Genomic DNA, 7479 nt, shown 5'->3' on the forward strand with positions numbered 1-7479 from the left:
ATACCTACAGATAAATATACTACTACTATGGTAACCTCATTAACACTGGCCACACGTGCGAGAGGGACACCAGCCCAAACAATGCCCTCTCATGTGGACCGTTTTCGCTAGTCTGATACGATCACCTTTCAGTCTCAGTGATAAGGTTCAATTTAGTATGGAAAAAATGTGATTGCGCTGTCCCCTGTGTGTGTGTGTGTCTTTGGGGCCATCAAATAACTGTAGTTAATCCATGAAATTAAGGTATTTACTTTTCTATCCGCACAGTTGTATTGTATTGTAAAGTAGGCACACAATAGTTATTAAGACGCAACAGGAGGGGTCAAAACTCCATACAAACGCTCTCGACTATTTCCTCCCTGGTTTTTGAAGCTAGAGCAATGATTTTTTTCAAAACAGATTATTATTATGTTTATCTGTATCGGACCGTTTTGCTTTTTTTGATGTTCTTATTTTTAAAGGCGCTAGAGTCCATCAAAATTTTGCAAAAACGGCCTAATTGATTATGCCACAAAAAAAGGTGTGGTATTCAAAATTTATAACATTAGCCCAAACAAACTAAACAGTCCGACACAGATCATTTCATATATTGTTATTCAGATTCTCAAATTTCGTTCCGATTGGTTAAGTTTTGCGGTACCTCGATTTTAAAGATTTTTTCGCAATATCTTTTACTTGAGTTGTCCTTAAAGCTTTTTCTATAAATCTAGTCAGTAACACAAGTATAGGTATTTAACTAAAATTCCCATATTGAAATGGGGGCTCCTTTCTATTTTAGCATTTTCGCTCCTGTTCCCTCTTAATATAAGACAAACATGAGAAGTTATCACCTGGCCCCGTAGCCGAATGGCATTTCTCCGACGCCAAACGAAAGCGATACGCCGCTGGCTCTGTCGCGCCAATACGCAAGCGCGATAGAGATAGATATCTACTAGCGCTTCGTTTCGTGAGCGTTTCGTGAGCGATTGTGCCATTCGGCTAGCCACCCTGGCCGCCTAGCTGAAGTGACAATATAAAAGAGTTACGTCGTGTCTTGCGTGGGCGACGGTCGCGCGACCGTCGCCGTCGCGTCTCATACTTCCATATCGATAAGGTTTGATTTCGTATGCGTCGCATCGCCGTCGCGCGACCATCGCGCGACCGTCGCCCACGCAAGCCACGGCGTTACGCTTGAGTGCACGCTCATATTGGTCGTGCAGCGCTGAGCGATACGCATACGAAGTGTATATAAGCGATGGTGACATTGTCTAGGTGCCAAGATTAGGGGAAAAACTTAAATAAAGCAAAAACAAAGAAAAAGTGACCAAGGCCTCCAAGTGTTCAAAGCTGGATTAGAACCAGCGTCCTCCGTTATCGCGACGGATGCCTGAACCACTAGGCCATTCGGACCCGGTGGCAAGGGTCCAAATTTTCAAGTGTATGCCACAATTAGCGAAGGCTTATGGCGCTGGTTAGAATCCAGCTTGGAACAATTGGAGGCCTTGGTCACTTTTTCTTCATATATGACATTTATTTCAGTTTATAGTTAAAAAAAAAATAAAAAAAAAAATTGTGTTCGAAACGTCGGGATGAATTGTAAATTCACTATACGCGATATAATCCGTTTCCATAGTTTTATTTCATGAGTAATTATTGTGGTAACCGAAGAAAAAAAAAATTATTTTTATGAAGTTAAATTAATTTGTTCAAAGAATTAGGGGAACATCCTAAAAGTGCTTGTGGGTATGGCTGACAGAACAACAAAAAATGTTGACGGTTACGAGGGCAGGCGAGGCGAGGGGAAGGGAGGAAGGGAGGGTTTTCCAACAGCATAGAAATAATAGACTTTTTTGCTTTATTTTTTTAACATTCCTTCCTTCCATGTCCACGGACTTAGCCCAAAGTTTCTCCAGTGCAGTCTCGTTAGAAGGTTTTATCGAGTACCTCAAAATAGCCATTGAGAGTGTTCATAATAATTATTTAAAATACTTTATCTGCACGAGTACTGTTTTGCCTTTTGTATAATCAGTTGCATTATTATCAGAGCCAAAATCTTCCGAAAATTACCGCGTACGCTTTTCAATTCCGACTATATCAGACCTGTGATACCTTACTTATGATATTATACGGGCTATTTGGGGGTTGAACGTGAAAATTGAGTAAATTTTTTAAATTATGGTGTAAAAGTAGAGAACCTAATAATTTTAACAGCGCATTCCTGATCATATTTCAAGACTAAAAAGTCACAAGTTTTCTAAATTTCACCCAATTCGGAGTTATAAAATGAAAGAATGGAATTAAATGAAAGCATTTATGTATTTCAGAAAATTTATTTATGGTATACGTCGCTTGTGAGGTTTTCGTACCTATAGTCGGTGCCCGTCACATTTAATCTCATAGAGACTTACTTGTTATCAATTAATATAAATATAATTAATCAATAATTGTGAGAGTCCACGGGAAAACGTCCCACTTTGTCGATTGCTATAAAGCCGCTTTGGCAATTTATTCATATAAATACAAGTAAATATCGCCTTAACGTTAACCGACATAGTGGGACGTTTTACTAAACATGCTCACAATTTTAAGCCCAAACACAATTTAAAACATCAATCAAGAAAAATTATAATTGGAGATTGGAGACTGGTTTTAAGCAAGTAGTTGATTTATTATAATTATAGCTTATTTGGTATGTCAAAATACAAAATGCTTTCAATTCCTCGGCAATAGCTTCATCTTTATCCCACCGATCGGGAACGGTATGATTTTATAAGCATTGAACCGCAGCTCCCGGTGGGTGGCCTCCGTCGCCTCCACTCTAAACCTCCTCAGCAACGTCACCAGCACCCCGCGGACCTGCATCTTCGCGAACCTCACCCCAATACAATTCCTCGGTCCCATGCCGAACGGAATATACACATCCGCAAGCCTCGTGCTCAAGTTCTCCGGACTGAACCTCTCCGGATCAAACTTCAACGGATCAGGCCAATATTTCTCGTCATACTGCAAGCTAAGAGTAGAAACAATAACGGAATGCCCCTTTTCAAGTGTCACATCAGTCCCCGGAACTTTGTAATCCTCAGAAGCCATTCGAACAACAGATTCTGCCACCGGGTGCAAACGAAGAGTCTCATTGAAAACTCTGTCCAAATATACTAGATCGTTTAGTGCATCGTAACTTATTTCTCCGCCGTGTCGTTCTAAAACTTCTTCAATTTCAGCAGCTGCTCTCTCTTGAATCTCCGGGTTTAAAGCGAGATGGTAAAGCATATAGGTCAAAGTGGTTGCGGAAGTTTCGAACCCTCCAAGGTAAAATATGAGAGCTTGGGCAGCCATCAAATCTTCGTTTATTTCTAAAGTGTCCACGTCCTTGTCTTCTGACCGTTTGCTTCCCTGTACTATGTTTGCTTGTTTCATCTCTAATAGTAAATCTATTAAATCTTTTCTATTTATTGGCATTCCACTTCTTGCAGCTGTCACTTGAGTTACGAGCCCTTTGAAAAAATGTACTACCTCTTCGGGTAAAAATGGCGCTCCCAATTTAACGAATATTCCAGGATAGAGTAAATCTATTTCATTGGCGTAAGAATTCAGTCCTAGGACTTTATTTATATTATGTAGAGAGTCCGTCGTCGCGGTCTTTTCTGTCGGATCCAAATCCAGGCCAAAGGCACACGCTGCTATAGAACCGACAGTGAAATAGTGCATGAATTTATAAACTTCTTGTTCTGGTTGCGTCCGGACCGACTCTTCAACGTGCTTCATGACTTTGTCATTACTGTGGTTCATCAAATACATCATATTTTTCAATTTACCTGAAGTGAACCAGTGGCGTGAATTAATTTGCTCCTTAATATTCTCCATGTCTTTGCATCGGCGTGGAAAAGATTTTTCCCCATTTTGTCATCACTGAAATGTGTACCACGATCCACGAAATTATCGAAGTCTTTAATCATGACATGCTTTATGATGTCAGGGTCTCGGATGAGAAGGCAGGGTGAAGTCATTTTGTACACACCGACTACTTTTTCTTTAGGGAAATCGTTGTAAATTTTTTGCATGACTAGAGCCAAATGTGTGCGACGTAACGCAGACTCCATTATATTCCCGAACAGAGGGACGGGATCCGGTCCCGGGACGTTGCGGTCCCGCCAGTAGTTGAAAGTGCGAGTGACATGATAATATAACAAGTAAGCTACAATGGCTACGCCTAATAGAATATGAGCAAGAGCCATGTCTTAACACGAGAGAATACCGATTTCATTTACTTATGAAGACTTACTTCCTCTATGGGGCAGTACGTAGGTGGATTCGCATACATTTGTGTCAATAACATAATAATAATTTTATTAACACTTGCACAGTCACGCCTCTAGTTTAAATATTCTTTATGGGGTCCTAATTTGACATAAAAAGGGAAACTAATTAAGGTAACGGACCCAATCATGGACAGTTTAATATAAAATTTTGCCTATTTTTGATATTTCACTTATACATGTATAAATTCTACCGGTTAGTTGTTAAAACTTGAATGTTTTATCCTTCTTTTACATTTCAAGCGTATTGCAGAATAAATACTCCCTATTGGTTTCTTCTGGAGTTTGTATGAGGTCGAATTGGGTGACGTCAGCTAGAGATGGGTAGTGAGTAAATACTCAAGAGTAAATATCGAGTAAATACTCAGTATTTACTCAAAATACCCGTATTTACTCGTTTTTACGTTACAAATTGATGGGTATAAACTATTTCGCGTGCTGAAATGGAAATACAAATTAGAAATATTGGTGTATTTTGTTATCGACTACTAAGTTAAGTAATCAAATTTATATTAATTTTATTTTAAAGACGTGCTCTCCATACATGTAACTATTTTTCACAAAAATAAAATTCAGAAATTACCAGTGTGTTATACATCATCTGATAGGTCTTTAAAAATTAATTGAATGTTTCTAAAAAGTTTTTTAATAATATGAACAGTTTTGGAATAAAACGATAATTAAGGCCGAAATAATGTTTATACCTTTATAACTTTCGAATTCGTTGTTGGAAAAATATCCAGAAACCGTCAAATTATTGGCCATATAATACAAAACACAAAACTAGTACTTTAAACGTCACCAGCTGAGCCATTTTTGAGTTTTCTTTAGAAAACCCTTAATAAAAGGTCGTAAGTGCCACATTAACAATCACTTCCGAACGTCATGCCGTTATCTAGAACATCAATTTCATTGAAGTCTCATACTTTTACTGTAAATACCTGCTTTCTTAAAACAAAACTGCTAACTAAACATTATCACTATTTTTTTCTCACAAAGATTACCTTTTAGGTAACAGTTTATACTTACCCAAATGAGTAAATACGAGTATTTACTCGGTGCTTTGAGTAAATTACGGGTAAATACTCAGTATTTACTCACCCCTACCCATCTCTAGACGTCACGGTCAACTCAGTTACTTTAAATATATTTCTACGTGACTTATTAAATAGAAATTGGATTTAAAAATAACTTCTGTCCATGTTTTTCTTATAATTATCTGATGCTTTATTTCGTGCATGGTATAAAATATTTTGTTTTGACTACAGTTCCCTATAGCGCTTTTATACGCCCATTCATACGCAATAGGTTCACACGCGCGCCCACACACAAACACACACACACACACACACACACAAACTAATTTAGGTTAATTAGTTTAGGTTTAGTGAACTACTAGGGTTCGACTGAAAACCAGCGTTGCAGGAAAATTACTGCAACATTATTTTAATTTTAACATTGTAACATTGTGATATTAAATAAAGCCATTATATATGTCTATGTCTATGTCTTCATAGTTAATAAATTAAAACGAGGTGTTTTTTCTCCAATCATGGACGGCAGTTCTCCAGACCAGTAATGGATCCCCCATTATGGACAGTGAAAAAAGTTTAACATTTTACTTTTAAAGCCAACTGATACTCAACGAGTCCATTTTATATACTCCAAATAAAATTAGTTTGGGTTATTTTAACATAGGACTGTTTCTTGTAAATTTTGGTTTCGTAAATTGTTCCTTGCCCATCATAGGAGTTATGCAGTTTTTCGGTTCCAGTTATGGACATTCGCAAAATAACACTTTTTCTTAATATATTTGGAGTAACAAACTAGTATGTTTTATACCTTATCTCATGGGTAATGAAGTAAGTAAAACTCATTCAAGTTTACACTGAGGATTATTTTTTTATTATTTTATACATGAACTCAACTCTCTTAGCAACATTACTAAGAATTCGTCCTGATATTTTTTTTAGTAAATTGATCACTTTTGTCTTGCCGCCAAATCCTTCAGAAATAACCGAATTAAATGAAACGTCAAAACAGCTCTATGACCCTTGTTTATGGGACAAGGCCGTCAGTTTTAGAAACTAATTTTAGATATGTAGGGAACACATAGGGGATATGTATGTTCCCTACATCGATAGATGGCAGCACCATCTCTCCCGCTATATCGTAATCCTGCAAAAGGATTCATATAGGAGGTGCAAGCACAAATTGCTCGCCCTTAGAGTTGGTTAAAGGCGCCTAGCCTTTAGAGATAACATACACTAGAGAAATTTCGACGGGTACCTCGGCGGTCGGGGTAGTGTAGCGGTCGAACACGTCAGCCGCGATAGCTGGAGACCCGGGTTCGATTCCCGGCTTCGCCACCACGTCACGCCACGCCACGTTCGCCACGGATTCGGGCTTGATCGCTTTTTCTTTAGTATAAATGGTATCTATTTCAGTTTATTAATTTTAGATACTTATTTTTAAGAATTTGTGTTTTTTTTGTCCATAATGGCATCACCGTTCATTATAGGGTATTTTAATAAGTACATTAAATGTGACAAATACTTTCAGCAAATAAATAGTACCTACGTGTATTTCCGTCAATAACTCGCAATAATTTATTTAACAACTTTGAGATGTGGACAGTAGGGGACGACTTTCTGTTCTTCCGTACAAAGGCTGTTTTTATTTTATTTGTTGGAAAACATTTTTACTTATAAACATGTAATATTATATGATTTTCTATGAAAATATTTTTTTTTTATGAAATAGCCAGCAAACGAGCAGACGAGCCGACTGATGGTAAGCAGTCATCGCCGCCCATGGACATAAGCAACATCAGGGGAGCCACTTATGCGTTGCCGACCTTTGAGAACCCTAAATACCTGCTTCTTGAAGAACCCCATGTCATAGCGCAAGGGAAACACCTCAGAAGGTAACTCATTCCACAACTTGCACGTTCTGGGCAAAAACGAGCGGGAGGCCCGTTTGTTCTTCTTGGTTTGCCACGTGTCGAGAAAGTGAGGATGAACTTTGTTCTTAGAGGTTTTACATATTGTTATGATCGGGTTATTTTTCAGCGAGTTACTGTAAATAAGTGCATTACTTACCTATTATATAATATTCGCGGATTATCAAGGCAGAGCAAGCTTTCTGCTGTCCCTTGGGCCCACTTAACTCAGGGTTAGTGGGC

General features: G+C 38.2%; 1 pseudogene; it reads right to left on the bottom strand.

Moving 5' to 3' along the window:
• Positions 1-1878: 1878 nt before the first annotated feature.
• On the bottom strand, positions 1879-4233 carry LOC125235545 (annotated as a pseudogene).
• Between the last annotated feature and the right edge of the window lie 3246 nt (positions 4234-7479).

Source organism: Leguminivora glycinivorella, chromosome 17 (genome assembly GCF_023078275.1).
Source record: "Leguminivora glycinivorella isolate SPB_JAAS2020 chromosome 17, LegGlyc_1.1, whole genome shotgun sequence".
NCBI lineage: Eukaryota > Metazoa > Arthropoda > Insecta > Lepidoptera > Tortricidae > Leguminivora > Leguminivora glycinivorella.